At 48.6% G+C, this 15,662-nt stretch overlaps 1 long non-coding RNA gene across 5 annotated transcripts in view; it reads right to left on the bottom strand.

Annotated features, from left to right (window-relative positions):
- LOC120399398 overlaps window positions 1-15,662 on the bottom strand; it is a 74,262-nt gene that overhangs the window by 44,493 nt on the left and 14,107 nt on the right. For 2 of the 5 annotated variants that reach the window (XR_005595127.1, XR_005595126.1), the window contains exon 2: window positions 7,931-8,184. The exons of the other annotated variants lie outside the window; for them this stretch is intronic. This is a non-coding gene — a long non-coding RNA (uncharacterized LOC120399398). The remainder of the gene's footprint in view (window positions 1-7,930; window positions 8,185-15,662) is intronic. 5 annotated transcript variants of the gene reach the window in all.

The following is a 15,662-nucleotide window of genomic DNA, read 5'->3' as shown; positions in this document are numbered from 1 at the left end:
GTAAGGTAATATTTTTTACTGGACCAACTTCTGTTGGTAAAAGGGACAAGATTTTGAGCCACACAGACTATGTCTACACAGCAATGAAAGCCTAGAGTTAGTGGGACTCGAGTCAGCTGACCCATGTCAGGGAAACCTGGGCCTGAGTATCTGCACTGCATTTTAACCCTAGATTAAGGATTTTGTGACCTCTACCTGAAGAGAAGGTTACTCACCCTGTGCAGTAACTGAGGTTCTTTGAGATGGTTGTCTCTGTGGTAGTTCCACTTTAGGTGAATCTGCACTTGTTATCAGAGATTTTTAGTAGCAGTGCCTGGTTGGGTTGCACAGACACGTTTCCCCATCTCATGCTGCCTCAGGCAGTTACATAGCATTGTGCGACCAACCCCCCGCTCACTTCCTTCTCTACTACAGTCTATGGTTCAAAAGAATTCTGAAGTAGAGGAGAGGAGGGAGAGTAGTGGAGCACCCCCAGGGATAACCATCTCAAAGAACCTCAGTTACTGCACAGAGTGAGTAACCTTCTCTTTTTCTTCAAGGAGTGTCCCAGTGGGTGCTGCACTTTAGGTGACTGTAGAGCAGTGTCCCTTGGTGGAAGGAAGGTGTTTGAGAATTGCAGTTCTAGTGAATGATAAAACTGCAAGTCACAGTAGAGCATCTGATGTCGAGTGCTGCTCTATGGCATAGTGCTGTGTGCACGTATGGGTGGATGCCCAGGTTGCTGCCTTACAGATGTCCATGATAGGCACATTGTTGAGGAAGGTTATCGATGTAGAGAGTGCTCTGGTGGAATGTGTGCAGGTCCCTGATGCAGGTTGTAACTGTTGCTGGCAATACCAAAAATCAATGCAACCGGAGATCCATTTCAACAGCCTCTGTCTGGATACAGCCTCTGTCTGTCTGCAATACGTCTGTTAGTCTATAAGGTGCCACAGGATTCTTTGCTGCTTGTCTGGATATGGCATCTCCCCTAGATCGTTCCATGATGGAGAGAAATAATTTTTGTGACTTTCTGAAAGATTTTGTCCCTTCAATGTAAAAAGCTAGCACTTTCTGGACATCCGGAGTGTGAAGCATTGCTTCTCATTTGTTCCCAAGAGGTTTTGGGAAGAACAATGGGAGATGGATGGATTGATTCAAATGGAATAATGAAACTATTTTAGGTAGGGATTTTGGATGTGGTCTTAGGGTAACTTTGTTTTTGAAAAATATTGTGTATGGAGACTGTGCAATGAAGGGCCCCGGTTCCCCTACTCATCAGGTGGATGTGATAGCAATGAGGAAGGGCCACCCTTCATCGAAAGTGGAGAAGTGAACATGTCACTAATGGTTCAAAAGGAGCCCCTGTAAAACAACGCAGCACAAGACTGAGGCCCCATGATGGAGTAGGGGCCCATATTTCAGGGTAAAGGTTATGAAGGCTCTTGAGGAAGCGTTTAGTGGTAGAGTGGGTGAAGACTGAGAAATCATCCACTTTGTGGTGGAAAACCCTGATTGCAGCAAGGTGTACTCTGATCGAGCTCATTGAGAGGCAAGATTTTTGGAGCTCCAATACGTAGTTGAATACCATTGGTAAAGGACAGGTAGTTGCCACTGTTTGCCTATTTTGGCACCATACATGGAATCTCTTCCATTTGTGCAAGTAGGTATACCGTGTAATATACCTTCTGCTGTTTAAAAGAATGTCCCTTACCTCTTCTGAACAGGTCATTTCATTATCTCAGAACTATGAAATAACCATACATTCAGGTGGAGTCTTGACATATTCGGGAGGTAGACCTGGCCTGCATCCTGAGACAGAAGATGAGGTAGATGTGGAAGAGTGCATGGTGGGCTCACTCCTTACATCTTCAAGAGGTAAGGAAACCACATTTGTCTAGGCCACATCGGGACTATCAAGATGATTCTGCACTAGTCGGTCCTTAGCTTATGTACGAGTCTGAATAGGAGAGGGGTTAGGGGGAAAGGCATACAGTAGATGTGTATCCCATTTTAGGAAGAAAGCGTCACTGATAGAACAGGGTCCAAGTCCCGCTCTGCAACAGAAATGTGGGCACCTGGAGTTCTGATTTGTCACAAATAAGTCTATAGTTGGGAACCCCATTGTTTGAATATGTCCTGCAGTACCCTGGTATTTATTTCCCACTCATGGTCCTAGAAAATTTTTCGGCTCAGTGCATCTGCAATGGGTTTTGGCATCCCGGTAGGTAGGAGGCTGAGATGTCAATGTTATGGCAGATACACCAGTTCCATAGTAGGATGGCTTCTGTGCATAGGGAGTGTGACTGTGCCCCTCCATGGCAGTTTATAGAAAACATACAGGTGATGTTGTCTGTCAGCACCTTCATGGTCTTGTCCCTGATCGCAGATAGGAAGCGTGAGTATGCATTGTGAACTGCCCGCAGCTCCAGTAGGTTTATCTGTAATGTTGATTCTGATGCGGACCAGCAGCGATGGATTGTGTGGTTGTGCTGGTGTGCTTCCCAGCCTAGCAGAGAAGCATCTGTAATGACCATCATTGATGGAGAGGTCTGTGCGAAGAGAACTGCTGTGCAAATGTTGGGTGATTGAGCCCACCAATGTAGAGAATTTTTTATGTTGGTTGGCATTGTAAGATGTTTGTTTATACTGTGTCTGTGTGGGGATATACTGTTCTGAGCCAGCCTTGATGGCATTGCATGTGCAGTCTGGCATGTTTAAAGACAAATGTTGTAGCTGACATGTGGCCTAACAGTTGGAGGTAGCTCCTGGCTGATGTCTGTGGGCTGGCTTGCGTTGTAGTGATTAGGTTGAATAGAGGGGTAAATCTGTGACAGGGCAGGGAGGATGTAAATTCCAGAGAGCTGAAGTAGGCCCTGATGAACTCTAGTGTCTGCACAGGTATGAAGGTTGATTTTTGTTTATTTGTAGACCTAGCTGCATGAAGAGAGCTACTGTCTTTTGGGTAGCTTATAAAGCCTATTCTCAAGTCGAGGTTTTGAGTAAACAATTGTCCAGATAAGGGAATATTATGACCCCTTGTCCATGGAGGTGAGTCATCACTGTCACAAGGACTTCTGAGAATACCCATGGAGCCGTAGATATTCCGAAAGGGAGTACTTTGTACTGGAAATGATCTGTTCCCAGAACAAATCTGAGAAATCTCCTGTGTAAGGGATGTTTTGTTACGTGGGAATATGCATCCTGGATGTTGAGGGCCAAGAACCAGTCCCCTCATTCTAGTTCTGGAATTATCATGGCAAGTGTGACCATCCTGAATGGCTGGATCTTCATGAATTAGTTGAGTCTTCCTAAGTCGAGAATGGGCCTTCATCTTCAGTTTTTTTTTCTGGGTTAGAAAATAATGGGAGTAGAAACTCTTCCCTCTGTGTTGTGTTGGTACTGGTTCTATGGCACAGGTGTATGAGGTGGTTTACCTCCTGTCATAGAAGGTGTTTGTGAGAAGGGATCCTGAAGAGGGACGGGAAAGGAGTGTGGATAAGGGAATAGAGGTAAGTTGGATGGAATAGCCAGTTTCCATAATTTCTAGTACCCATTTGTCTAGCATGATGTTTCGCCACACCGGTAGAATGGAGTCAGCTGGTCCCCAAACGGATAGATGGTGTCGGATGGTTCTAGCAATAGAAGATGTGGGAGGTGTTTCTGGTCCTCGACCAAACCCTCAAAAATGTTGTTTAGAGAGAGGATGTTAGGATGTTGAAGGCTGAGAAGGGAGTGATCTCCATCTTGTGGGTCTCTGCCTCCACCTTTGTGGGTCATATTGCCTCTGTGGTTGGATGTAGGGTGCGGATCTAGCTCTCTGTGTCAAGTAATACTACCCCTCCCTCCTTTTTTTTTTTTTGTGTAGGCACATAGGGTACGTCTACACTACGGGATTATTCCAATTTAACATAAACTGGTTTTGTAAAACAGATTGTATAAAGTCGAGTGCACGCGGCCACACTAAGCACATTAATTCGGCGGTGTGCGTCCATGTACCGAGGCTAGTGTCGATTTCCGGAGCGTTGCATTGTGGGTAGCTATCCCGTAGCTATCCCATAGTTCCCGCAGTCTCCCCTGCCCATTGGAATTCTGGGTTGAGATCCCAATGCAAAAACAGTGTCGCGGGTGATTCTGGGTAAATGTCGTCACTCAATCCTTCCTCCAGGAAAGCAACTGCAGACAATCATTTCGCGCCCTTTTTCCCTGGATTGCCCTGGCAGATGCCATAGCATGGCAATCATGGAGCCCGTTTTGCCTTTTGTCACTGTCGCTGTATGTGTACTGGATGCTGCTGACAGACACGGTACTGCACTGCTACACAGCAGCATTCATTTGCCTTTGCAAGATAGCAGAGATGGTTACCAGTCATATTGTACCGTCTACCATGCCATTGTAAATTGGCAATGAGATGATGGTTATCAGTCGTTCTGTACCATCTGCTGCTATCATGGGTGCTCCTGGCTGGCCTCGCTGAGGTCGGCCGGGGGCGCATAGGCAAAAATGGGAATGACCCCAGGGGGTCATTCCCTTCCTATGTTTTGTCTAAAAATAGAGTCAGTCCTGCCTAGAATATGGGCCCAGTCTACTAGAGAACCAGAGAGCACAGCCGTTCCGTGTCAGAGCCCCAGAGATCCCGCAGAAATGATGAACTGCATGCCATTTTAGGGGGTGCCCCTGCAACAACCCCACCGTTGCTTCCCTCCTCCGCCAACCCTCCTGGGTTAGGGTGGCAGTGTCCCCCCATTTGTGTGATGAAGTAATAAAGAATGCAGGAATAAGAAACACAGACTTTTTAGTGAGATAAAATGAGGGGGAGGAAGCCTCCAGCTGCTATGATAGTCCTGGCAGGACATTAAAGGATGGGGGGAGAGGAGACCAGCCTTCCGCTGCTATGATAGTCCAGGCAGTACAGAATCTTTTCTTTATACATGACAGAGGGGGTGCTGATGGAGCTCAGCCCCCAGTTGCTATGATGAGGACGGTTACCAGCCGTTCTGTACCATCTGCTGGGAATGACCAGGAGTCATTCCTATTTTTACCCAGGCGCCCCCGGCCGACCTCACCGAGGCCAGCCAGGAGCACTCACGGGCTGATGACGAGAACGGATACCAGTCCTTCTGTACTGTACCGTCTGCCACTGGGGGGAGGGGAGAGGATGCTGCTGCTGTTTAGCTCTCCAGCACCCCGTCTACCAGCAGCATGCAGTAGACATAGGGTGACATTGAAAAAAGGCGAGAAATGATTTTTTTCCCTTTTCTTTCGGGGGGGGGAGGTGAAGGGTGTAAATTGACGACATACACCCTGAAACACCCAGGAAAATGTTTTTGACCCTTCAGGCACTTGGAGCCCAGCCAAGAATGCAAATGCTTTTCGGAGACTGCGGGGACTGTGGGATAGCTGGAGTCCTCAGTACCCCCTCCCTCCCTCCATGAGCGTCCATTTGATTCTTTGGCTTTCCGTTACACTTGTCACGCAGCACTGTGCTGAGTCCCTGCTGTGGCCTCTGGAGATTTTTTCAAATGCTTTGTCATTTCGTCTTCTGTAACTGAGCTGTGATAGAACAGATCTGCCTCCCCATACAGCGATCAGATCCAGTATCTCCCGTACGGTCCATGCTGGAGCTCTTTTTGGATTTGGGACTGCATCGCCACCTGTGCTGATCAGAGCTCCACGCTGGGCAAACAGGAAATGAAATTCAAAAGTTCGCAGGGCTTTTCCTGTCTACCTGGCCAGTGCATCCGAGTTCAGATTGCTGTCCAGAGCAGTCACAATGGTGCACTGTGGGATACCGCCCGGAGGCCAATACCGTCAATTTGCGGCCACACTAACCCTAATCCGATATGGTAATACCGATTTCAGCGCTACTCCTCTCGTCGGAGAGGAGTACAGAAACCGGTTTAAAGAGTCCTTTATATCGATATAAAGGGCCTCGTTGTGTGGACGGGTGCAGCGTTAAATCGATTTAACGCTGCTAAAATTGGTTTAAACGCGTAGTGTAGACCAGGCCATATATGCCCAAAGACCTCAGTGTCACCCTCGGTGTGTGAAGGAACTTCTCTGTTTTGGCTGTGAACAGCTTGGGGCCTTGAAAAGGGAGATCCTTGAAAGTGGGATTATACATCTGTGACACTCTGACCTCAGGGGAACACTCTACACCCCCATGTTCATCTTTATAAAATGATTGTGTGGTATCCAATGCAAAGTTTGTCATGTTGGGTGTCTTCGGAAGGCTCATAATGCACTGAGCATGATTATTATAGTGATGTCATAGTAATTGTTACGGTAATGTTATAGTAAGGTTATAGATTATAATTTCATGTACATAGTTATGAGGCTGAAAATGTATCCTCAAGGCTTAAAGCAAGCCCATCATGTGCCAGCAATGCCCCTCTGCCATGTACATTGGCCAAACCGGACAGTCTCTATGCAAAAGAATAAATGGACACAAATCTGACATCAGGAATCATAACATTCAAAAACCAGTGGGAGAACACTTCAACCTCTCTAACCACTGCCCACCTAAAAGCTGGAGCTCTAGACTCTCAATTTGTGGCAGCCCTAGAAAGTGATGGAGGCCCTAAAAGTGATGAAGGGTTCCACCATTGGGTCAGCAGGGAACCTACCGAAACACAATGACCTGTGCTCCGGCAACAAAACCGGACTAAAGTCTGGCTTCCCTGGGCTATTTTCTACCACAGTCTGGGCGTGGGGGTTCCATAGTCCAAGGGTCCTCTGTCTCCTCAGGGTATACTGTGGATGGCAGTCCCTGTCAACTTCTCTCCAGGGTTGGTCTCCTCCAGAGGGAAGCATGTTGCACAGAACAAGTTCAGCTCTGGAGTCCTGCAGCAGGCTGGAGATGTGTGTCTCTTTTCCTGGCTCCCATTCGACTGAACTGCGGGGCCCTCCCTTTATACCTCCTGCCCTGCCCCAGTACTTCCAGTGAGGGAGGCGGTGCGGGTTTGGCTTTGCCCACCAGGGGATGACAGTGGTCTCTCGCTCTCAAATCCAGAGGGAGACCACTCCACCTCACTAGAACTATACTAAGGGGTATACTAATAACTGAATTTAAACAGCTAAGGTAAGAATTTTTTTAAAGAAAAAAAATTAATGGGGAAGAGATAGAGTAGTAAATTATGAACTAACTGACTGGGTTCTAACTGGTAGTCTAAAGTTAACACTAGACTAAAGATAAGCTCAGAGGCACTGCCAAGTGCTCTGTCTCAAGTTGATGGTGGTAGAGAAGGAAAGGAGGGGAGGGGGTTGATCACACCACACTATGTAACCACATGAGGCAGCACGAGACGGGGACAGTGCATGTGCGACCCAGCTAGGCTTTGCTACTAAAAATCTCCAATTACAAGTGCTGGCACACAGATTCACCTAAAATGGCGCATCCATAGGGACGCTCCTCGAAGAGCCTAGGGCTCTGGCATCCACATTGCAGTGCACACACCTGAGTCAAAGTTACTCTATCCCAGAGTGCCTAGTGTCCCCCTGCCCAGTGTCGACGCTCCAACCCTACAAACGTGTTGCACTGTGGGAAAACTCTACTGCCAATCCTGTTTCCTAACTGTGACAGTGCTATTGATGGGACTCGGGTGCCCATAAGGAGCCCATGAGTACATGGACCACATAATTAGCTTATTTGGTGGCTGTCTCAGCAGAATGACTGCAGTTTGAGAAGGCTTTATACTGAACTATCATCTAATCTGATAATTGGGCTCTCCACCGCTAGACTGAGTCACATTGGCAGGAAAATGCCCCTGTGCACCTGTTCTGAGGATAATTAGGACATCAGTCTCCAGGGCTGTCAAACTGTTAAAATGAAACTTAACAATTTGTAATTTTTAAAATGGGGTGTGCAGTGTAGGTGGTTTTGTAGGCTTGGTTTTTATTTATTTATTTTTGGTCCGTTTTGAAGTTTGACATAGAAGAAGAAGTTACTCACCTTGTGCAGTAACGATGGTTCTTCAAGATGTGTGTACCTGTGGGTGCTCCACTTTAGGTGTTGGTGCATCCCTGCGCTGCAGATCGGAGATTTTCGGTAGCAGTGCTTGGTCGAGACGCACATGCGCAGAAATTGTCTCGCAGTGCTGTTGGTGCCTCATGTAGCACACACGTGACCCAACCCTTCAGTTCCTTCTCAACCATCCTCAGCTGCAGACGGATCTCAGTGGCAGCATTGCTCTTCATTTTTTATCTCTATAGAACAAGTTAGACTAGTTGTAGTTTAGTAAATTTTGTTTAATTAGCTAGTTAGCTAGTGGTCTTTTTAAAACATTTTTTTTTAAATTAGAGATATTTTTTCCACCCTTTCCCCGTTGGGAAACTTTAACAGACACAATGCCCAGCTCGCCCAGGTTTAAATGATGTGACTCTTGCCATGAAGCGATGCCTGTGTCAGACAGCCACTCATCATGTGTCCGTTTTCTGTGTCCCACTGCAGTAATCTTAAAGAAAGGGCACAGCGTGACAAAGATTTTCACCTCAAGATGATTTTAATGGAGAAGTCCTTTCAGCCTACTCCTCAGGGACCAAAATCAACACCAGCAGATGGTTCCCCAAACAATACCTCTGCTAATGGGAGTGCTCAGTCTTCCAAATGGTCCAGGAAGCGAGCCACGACTTCCCCAAATAGGGACACTCAGAGAAGGGAAAAAAAAGGTCCCCAACGAGGTTGCTCTCCTCAGTGCCGAGCTCAAGTAGAGTGAGCACCTTTGAGGCTCTGGGCACCTCCAGCACTGTCCCTTTGCAGACCTCTACCAAGCCCCGCTGCTCCGGAACGGAATCAAGATGCTTCTCCTCCCCAGCACTGATCACCCCGGTGTGGGAGTTGGCACTGAGATCATTAGAACAGATAATGCCACTCCCACCAGCACCAATCCAGTCATAGGCACCGACAGAGAGACCAAAAATGGCACCAACCATCTCAACAAAGGCACCACCTGCATCTACACCAGTGGCACCACCATCACAGAAACAAGTGATGCCGCAGCAGTTACTACAGCACAAGGATATAGCGATCACCTTGGTGCCGCAATCACCCTTGCTCGGTACTGAGGAATCTCCGGGCTAAATAATTGAGCAGTTATTCACTTCTCCTGCTCCCCAGCCTATCTCCAGTGACAAAGAGGAGGAAGTACAGGGGAGCCATTTCTCTTCCCACCACTCTTCATCACGGGACGAAGACCACCATGGGAAGCTGCTAGGACCAAATCTTGCCAATCTTGCGAGATGCAGCAATGGTATGGACAAACCTGGATGTGCCCACTGATGGTCCCCCTGGGGCCCCTGGGCGGTGTATAGGGCTCAAAACACTAGGCCCTGGAACCCAGCCCAAAGGGAAATTCATTCTCCACCTTCCCCAAACAGGGAGATATCAGAAACACAGGGGGACATGGGAGATGAGGAGGAAGAAGGTTCAGACCATGCAGACACTTCTCCGGACCACAGCTCATCATCCTCCCCTGCCGAGGCAGTCATAACACCATCTCCAAGCACACTAGACAATCTGAAACAATTTCAGGAACTCTTTAAAAGAGTAGCTGCTAGCCAATACATCCCCCTAGAAGAGGTGCAAGAAAACCAACACAAGCTACTGCAAATCTTACAGATAACCACTACCTTCAAAATTGCTCTATCAATCAATGATGCTCTAATGAACTGGCAGAGAATATCTGGCAGACCCCTGCCTGGATACTATCTATCAGCAAACGAGCTGACAGAAAGTATTTCTTCCCAGCTAAGGGGATGGACTTTCTCTCCTCTCATCCACAACCCAATTGCCGCCAATCACATGGCCTCGTGGTTGCAGTCGTCCGGGATCCCAAAAGAGCTCCAACTCAAGGTAGAGGATCTACCTCTTGGTCAGGGGAACCGGGCCCACCCTCTCCTCTGGGTCCTGACCTGGGCCCTGTTAGTAGCAAGTTCGGGGATCTGCCCAAAACACGCTGAGCCTCTGTGCAGCTCTAATGCCATTTTCTTCTAAAGTTTCCCTGGGTCACTTCCTACCATAACCTCCGGGTCCTCCATTTCAGGGGGTCCTCTGGTCTGTTCCCCTTCTGTGATGTACGCGGTCTGGGCATCGGGGCGCATCCCAGCTTGGCTGGCTCCCGGATCCTGGCACACAGGCTGTCTCTCCTCGGGAGCTGGCGGCGAGGCTCCTTCCCCTCCGGCAGTCCACCCAGATTGATCAGCTCTGCAGGCTTTTATACCTGTTCTCCAGTTGGAGCATACCCAGCAGAGCCTCAGGGGCATGGCTTCCTCAGCCAGGAAGAAAGGGTTAACCCCTGTGGTACCAGTGTGGGGCCGCTCTGCCCCATCACAGTATCATGGCAAACGAGGGATCTGAAGGAAGGTAATGAGGTAGCTTTGAATATTTTATGGGGAGCTCTCCCCAAGTGAGAAGGATAGCACGGGAGAAAGCAGAAAATGTTTTGTTTGAACATGTAAAAAGTGGGTGATGGAGATGCATCATCTGACCAATTGGAAATGGGAATGATCATGAATGAGAGATGATAGATAAGATGGGGACAGTCTGCAAAGGGCCTTGAAAGTGAAGACAAGCAAATTCTGTTTGATGCAATAGAGAAAGGGGAGCCAGTGGAGGGATGAAAAGAGAGGGGTGATATGGTCGCAGCAACAGGCTGGGGAAATGATCTTATGTAGCAGCATTCTGAATGTGTATGATCAGGGCAAGAATGTATTAGTCAACACCAAAGAAAAAAATGTTACGGTAATCAAGATGCAAGATGAGCGTTTTAACTGTGTGAATGGATAGAAAAGGCCATATCTTAAAGATGGTATGTAGAAAGAATCAGAAAAACTTACACATAGCCTATATGTGAGGGCCTAAAGAGGGGTATGAGTCTAAGGGTTACAGGCCTGAGCATCAGGCAGGGAGAAACAGGCCCAGTTTGATTTGGACAGAAGGAGACAGGTCTATAGTAGAGAGGTAGATCTTTGAGTAATCAGCACAGAGATCACTGTTGAATTTGTATTTGTGGATGAGATATCCAGAAGGGGACCAAGGGGAGAGTCCTGTGGAACCAGCATAGAAAGTTGGAAGTGGGATGAAGAGGATCCTGCAATGGACATGCTGAAGGAAGAATTAAAGGAGCTAGGAGGAGACCCCCTGCCCCAGCCCTGACCCCCCTCCTGCCCTCCAAACCCCTTGGTCCCAGCCCAGAGCACCTTCCTGTTCCCCAAACCCTCATCCCCAGCCCCACCCCAGAAGAGAAAGTTACTCACCTTGCAGTAACTGAGGTTCTTCGAGATGTGTGTCCCTGTGGGTGCTCCACTCTAGGTGACGGTGCGTCCCGGCGCTGTCGATCGGAGATTTTCGGTAGCACACACCCAGATGGTATCTCCCGTCTAGTTGGAATCTTCCTGAGTGCGTGCGCCCTACACTCTTCTCAGTTCCTTCTCTACCGTGGAGAGTCATACCAGTACTCCAAAGTAGAGGGGAGGAGGGCGGGGAGTGGAGCACCCACAGGGACACACATCTCGAAGAACCTCAGTTACTGCAAGGTGAGTAACTTTCTCTTCTTCTTCGAGTGCTGTCCCTGTGGGTGCTCCACTCCAGGTGAATGTGTAGCAGCACCCACTATGGTTGGTGGGACTTTGGAGATGCGGCAGGAAGTGCTGAAGATAGTACTGTATGGCCTACTATTGTGTCTGCCGTGGTGTCTTGCGTGAGAGCATAGTGTTTTGCAAACGTGTGTTCAGATGACCATGTAGCCGCTTTGCAGATATCAGGAATGGGAACGTTGTGTAGGAAGGCAACGGATGCCGACATGGCTCTAGTGGAATGAGTTCTCATGTCGTCGGGCGGTTGAAGATTCTTCACACGGTAACAGGATCTGATGCAGTCAGAGATCCACTTGGATAGACGTTGTTTAGAGATAGCCGTGCCTTTCGATCTTTCGGCAATAGAAACAAAGAGTCGTGGAGACTTGCGAAATGGTTTGTTCCTGTCTAAACAAAAGGCAATTGCTCGCCTGACGTCGAGAATATGCAGGGTTGCGTCTTGCGGAGTTTTGTGAGGTTTGGGATAGAAAGTAGGTAAATATATAGGTTGATTGAGGTGGAAGGTCGACACCACCTTAGGAAGAAATTTAGGATGTGGTCTCAAAGTGACTTTATCTTTGGAGAAAATTGTGTAGGGAAGGTGGGCCATCAGGGCACTCATTTCACCAACTCTCCTTGCTGATGTTATGGCAACTAGGAAAGCCACCTTCATGGACATATGGAGATGAGAGGAGGTAGCCAAGGGCTCAAATGGAGGTTTCATGAGAGCATGAAGAACGAGGTTAAGATTCCATGTAGCCACTGTTGGGTGAATTTCAGGGTAGAGATTTTGCAGGCCGGTGAGAAAGCGTTTAATGGTGGGGTGTTTAAAGAGTGAGTACCCATCCAATAGGTCATGGAAGGTGGTAAGCGCCGCCAGGTGCACTTTGATGGAGCTGAGCGAAAGTCCATCCTGTTTTAGTTTCAGGAGGTAGTCTAGAATGTTAGGGAAGGTCACATTATTGGGTGCTAAATGTTTATGTGACCACCAAAGAGCGAAATGCTTCCACTTCTGCAAGTAGGTTTTACGAGTGGAGTCTTTCCTACTGTGCAGGAGGACATATTGGACTTGCTCGGAACAGGCTAGTTCATGGGTTTGGAACCATGAAGGAACCAGGCTGTGAGGTGGAGCTTTTGGAGCTGGGGGTGAAGAACTCGTCCGTTGTCCTGGTAAAAGAGGTCTGGCCTGTTGGGGGAGAGCCTATGGGTGACGGGAGGACATGCGGAGAAGGTAGGGATACCACATCCGTCTTGGCCAAGCCGGGGCAATAAGGATGACCTGGGCCTTGTCGTCCGCGATCTTCCAAAGAACCCTGTGTAGCAGAGCGATAGGTGGGAAGGCGTACAGGAGGTAGTTGTTCCATGGGATGAGGAATGCACCCCCTAAGGATGCAGTCCCGAGTCCCGCCCTAGAGCAAAACGGGGCATTTTTGGTTTTGGGTCGTGGCGAAGACATCTATTGACAGGGTGCCCCAGTGGGAGAAAAGCTGTTGGAGTATTGCGGGGTGCAGTTCCCATTCGTGTTCTGTCGAGAAGTGCCTGCTGAGTGCGTTGGCAGTAGTGTTGTGGCAGCCTGGTAGGTAGGAAGCAATGATCTGTATTCGATGTCGTATGCATCAATTCCATAGTCGAATGGCTTCCATGCAAAGGGAATGTGATCAGGCTCCCCCTTGTCTGTTTATGTAATACATACATGCTATGTTGTCTGTTAAGACCTGCAGGTATTTGTTCTTTATGAGGGGAAGAAAGTGAAGGCATGCTCTCCTCACTGCTCTGAGCTCTAAGAGATTTATGTGTAGATGCGTCTCTGATGCGGACCACCGGCCTTGTGTCCTGTGTTCCCCTAGATGCGCTCCCCAACCGATCAGGGAAGTGTCTGTGGTGAGCATGAGCGTTAGGGATCGTTGCTGGAAGGAAACCCCTGTGCAGAGGTTTTCTGGACTTGTCCACCATTGTAGGGAAGTTATAACATTGGGAGGAGGAGTTAACAGCATCCCTAAGGGATGTCTGCTGGGTTTGAAACTGGAGTTGAGCCAGCCCTGGAGGCATCTCATATGTAGCCTGGCGTGTTGAACCACGAAGGTGGTGGCTGTCAAGTGACCAAGGAGCTGTTGGCAGATTCTTGCTTGCGTCCTGGGACGAATGAGTGTGCGTATGAGCTGCGTGATAGCGAGGAATCTGTTGTATGGGAGCGAGGCCCTGCTCTGGGTTGAGTCGAGATGAGCTCCGATGAACTCGATCTGTTGCGTAGGTGTCAGGGTGGATTTTTGGATGTTTATTTGGAGGCCTAGGCTGTGAAAGAGGAAGATGGCGAAACGCGCGGCTTGAAGTGTCTTGCCATAGGAGTCGCCCTTGATGAGGCAATCATCCAGGTAGGGGAACAGTGTGACCCCCTGTTTGCAGAGGTGAGCCACAACCACGGCTAGGGTCTTGGAAAAAACTCTTGGAGCTGTGGAGAGTCCGAAAGGAAGAACTCTGTATTGAAAATGATCCTGACCAATTGTGAATTGTAGGAAGCGTCTGTGAGCTGGATGAATTGATATATGGAAGTAAACATCTTGTAGGTCGAGGGCTGTGAACCTTGATCCAATGCAGGTATTATTGTGCCCAGTGTGACCATCTTGAATCTTTGTGTCCTCACGAGTTTGTTCAGTCGGCGTAGGTCTAGTATAGGCCTCCATCCCCCGGTATTTTTCTGTGTTAGAAAGTAATGGGAGTAGAAACCTGTCCCTTGGTGTTGCGTTGGCACAGGTTCCACTGCGCCTAGTTGCAGAAGATGTGCCACTTCTGTGAGAAGTAATTGCTCGTGAGAAGGGTCCCTGAAGAGGGACGGGGAAGGGGGAAGGGTAGGAGGGTAGGATATAAAAGGGATGGAGTAACCGGTCTGAACTATTTTGAGGACCCAGCAGCCCTGTGTAATCCGCTGCCAGGCATGTTGGAAATTCTGGAGGCGGTGGCCAAATGAGCAAGTAAGCGGTGGAATCAAGAGGTGGTCATGCAAACCCTCGACCAACGTTTCAAAACTGTTGTTTATTGCCTGGTGGACGGAAGGTGGTGGCTTGATTTTGATTTTGTCTGTGTTTGGGGGGTCTAGTACGATTCCTAGTTGTGTCATATTGTCTGGGTTGAGGGCGATAGTACTGATGTGTGCGTGGTCTTTGGTAGGGTTGGTATCGTTGTCTCCTGGGAAGAGATGGGTGAATGCCCAGGGAGCACAGTATTGCTCTCGAATCTTTCATGGTGTGGAGGAGTTCATCAGTTTTTTTGGAAAAGAGTTTGTCCTTATCAAAGGGGAGATCCTCCACTTTGGTCTGGAGTTCTTTAGGAATGCCTGACGCAGAGAGCCATGAGGATCTGCGCATAACCACAGCAGTTGCAGTGGTACGGGCTGCTGTGTCCGCCGTGTCTAAAGACGCCTGTAGGGCCGTTCTGGAGATCAGTTGTCCCTCAGTCAGGATTGATTTGAAGTCTGCTCTTCTGTCCTCTGGAATGTAGGAGGCAAATTCGAAAAGCTTATTGTAGTTATCAAAATCATAACTGGCGAGGAGAGCAGAATAGTTTGCAATCCTGAATTGTAGTGTAGAGGATGTATAAACCTTGCGGCCCAGGACATCAAGACGTCTAAGGTCCTAGTCTTGCGGGGTGGGTCGATATTGTGACTGTTTGGTCCTCTGTGCAACTGCATCCATGACAAGAGAGTTCGGTGGTGGATGAGAAAATAGGAAGTCTGCGTCCTTTGCAGGAACGTAGTATTTACGTTCAGCCTTCTTGCAAGTTGGTACTAGAGAAGCTGGGGTTTGCCAGAGAATGTCAGCTGGCTCCATGAGTGCTTCGTTTATAGGGAGCGCGATTTTTGAGGGCGCAGACGGTTGAAGGATTTTGAGGAGTTTGTGTTGCGTCTCCTGAACCTCTTCTAAGAGGATAGCCTGACTGAGTGCAACCCTCCTAAAAAGTTCTTGAAATTGTTTGCAGTCATCCACGGTCTGTGGAGGTGAAGAGAGGAGGGCTTCCTCCGAGGCTAGTGGAGAGTTAGGGTTAGGTGAGTCAGGATATGGTGCGTAGCTCCCAGTCTCAGGAGGGGGCTCAGGCATCCTAGAAGTGGATGGAGCAGG

The sequence above is a fragment of the Mauremys reevesii genome, linkage group 2, assembly GCF_016161935.1.
Source record: "Mauremys reevesii isolate NIE-2019 linkage group 2, ASM1616193v1, whole genome shotgun sequence".
Taxonomy (NCBI): Eukaryota; Metazoa; Chordata; order Testudines; family Geoemydidae; genus Mauremys; species Mauremys reevesii.
This window is presented reverse-complemented; position numbering and strand designations above follow the sequence as displayed.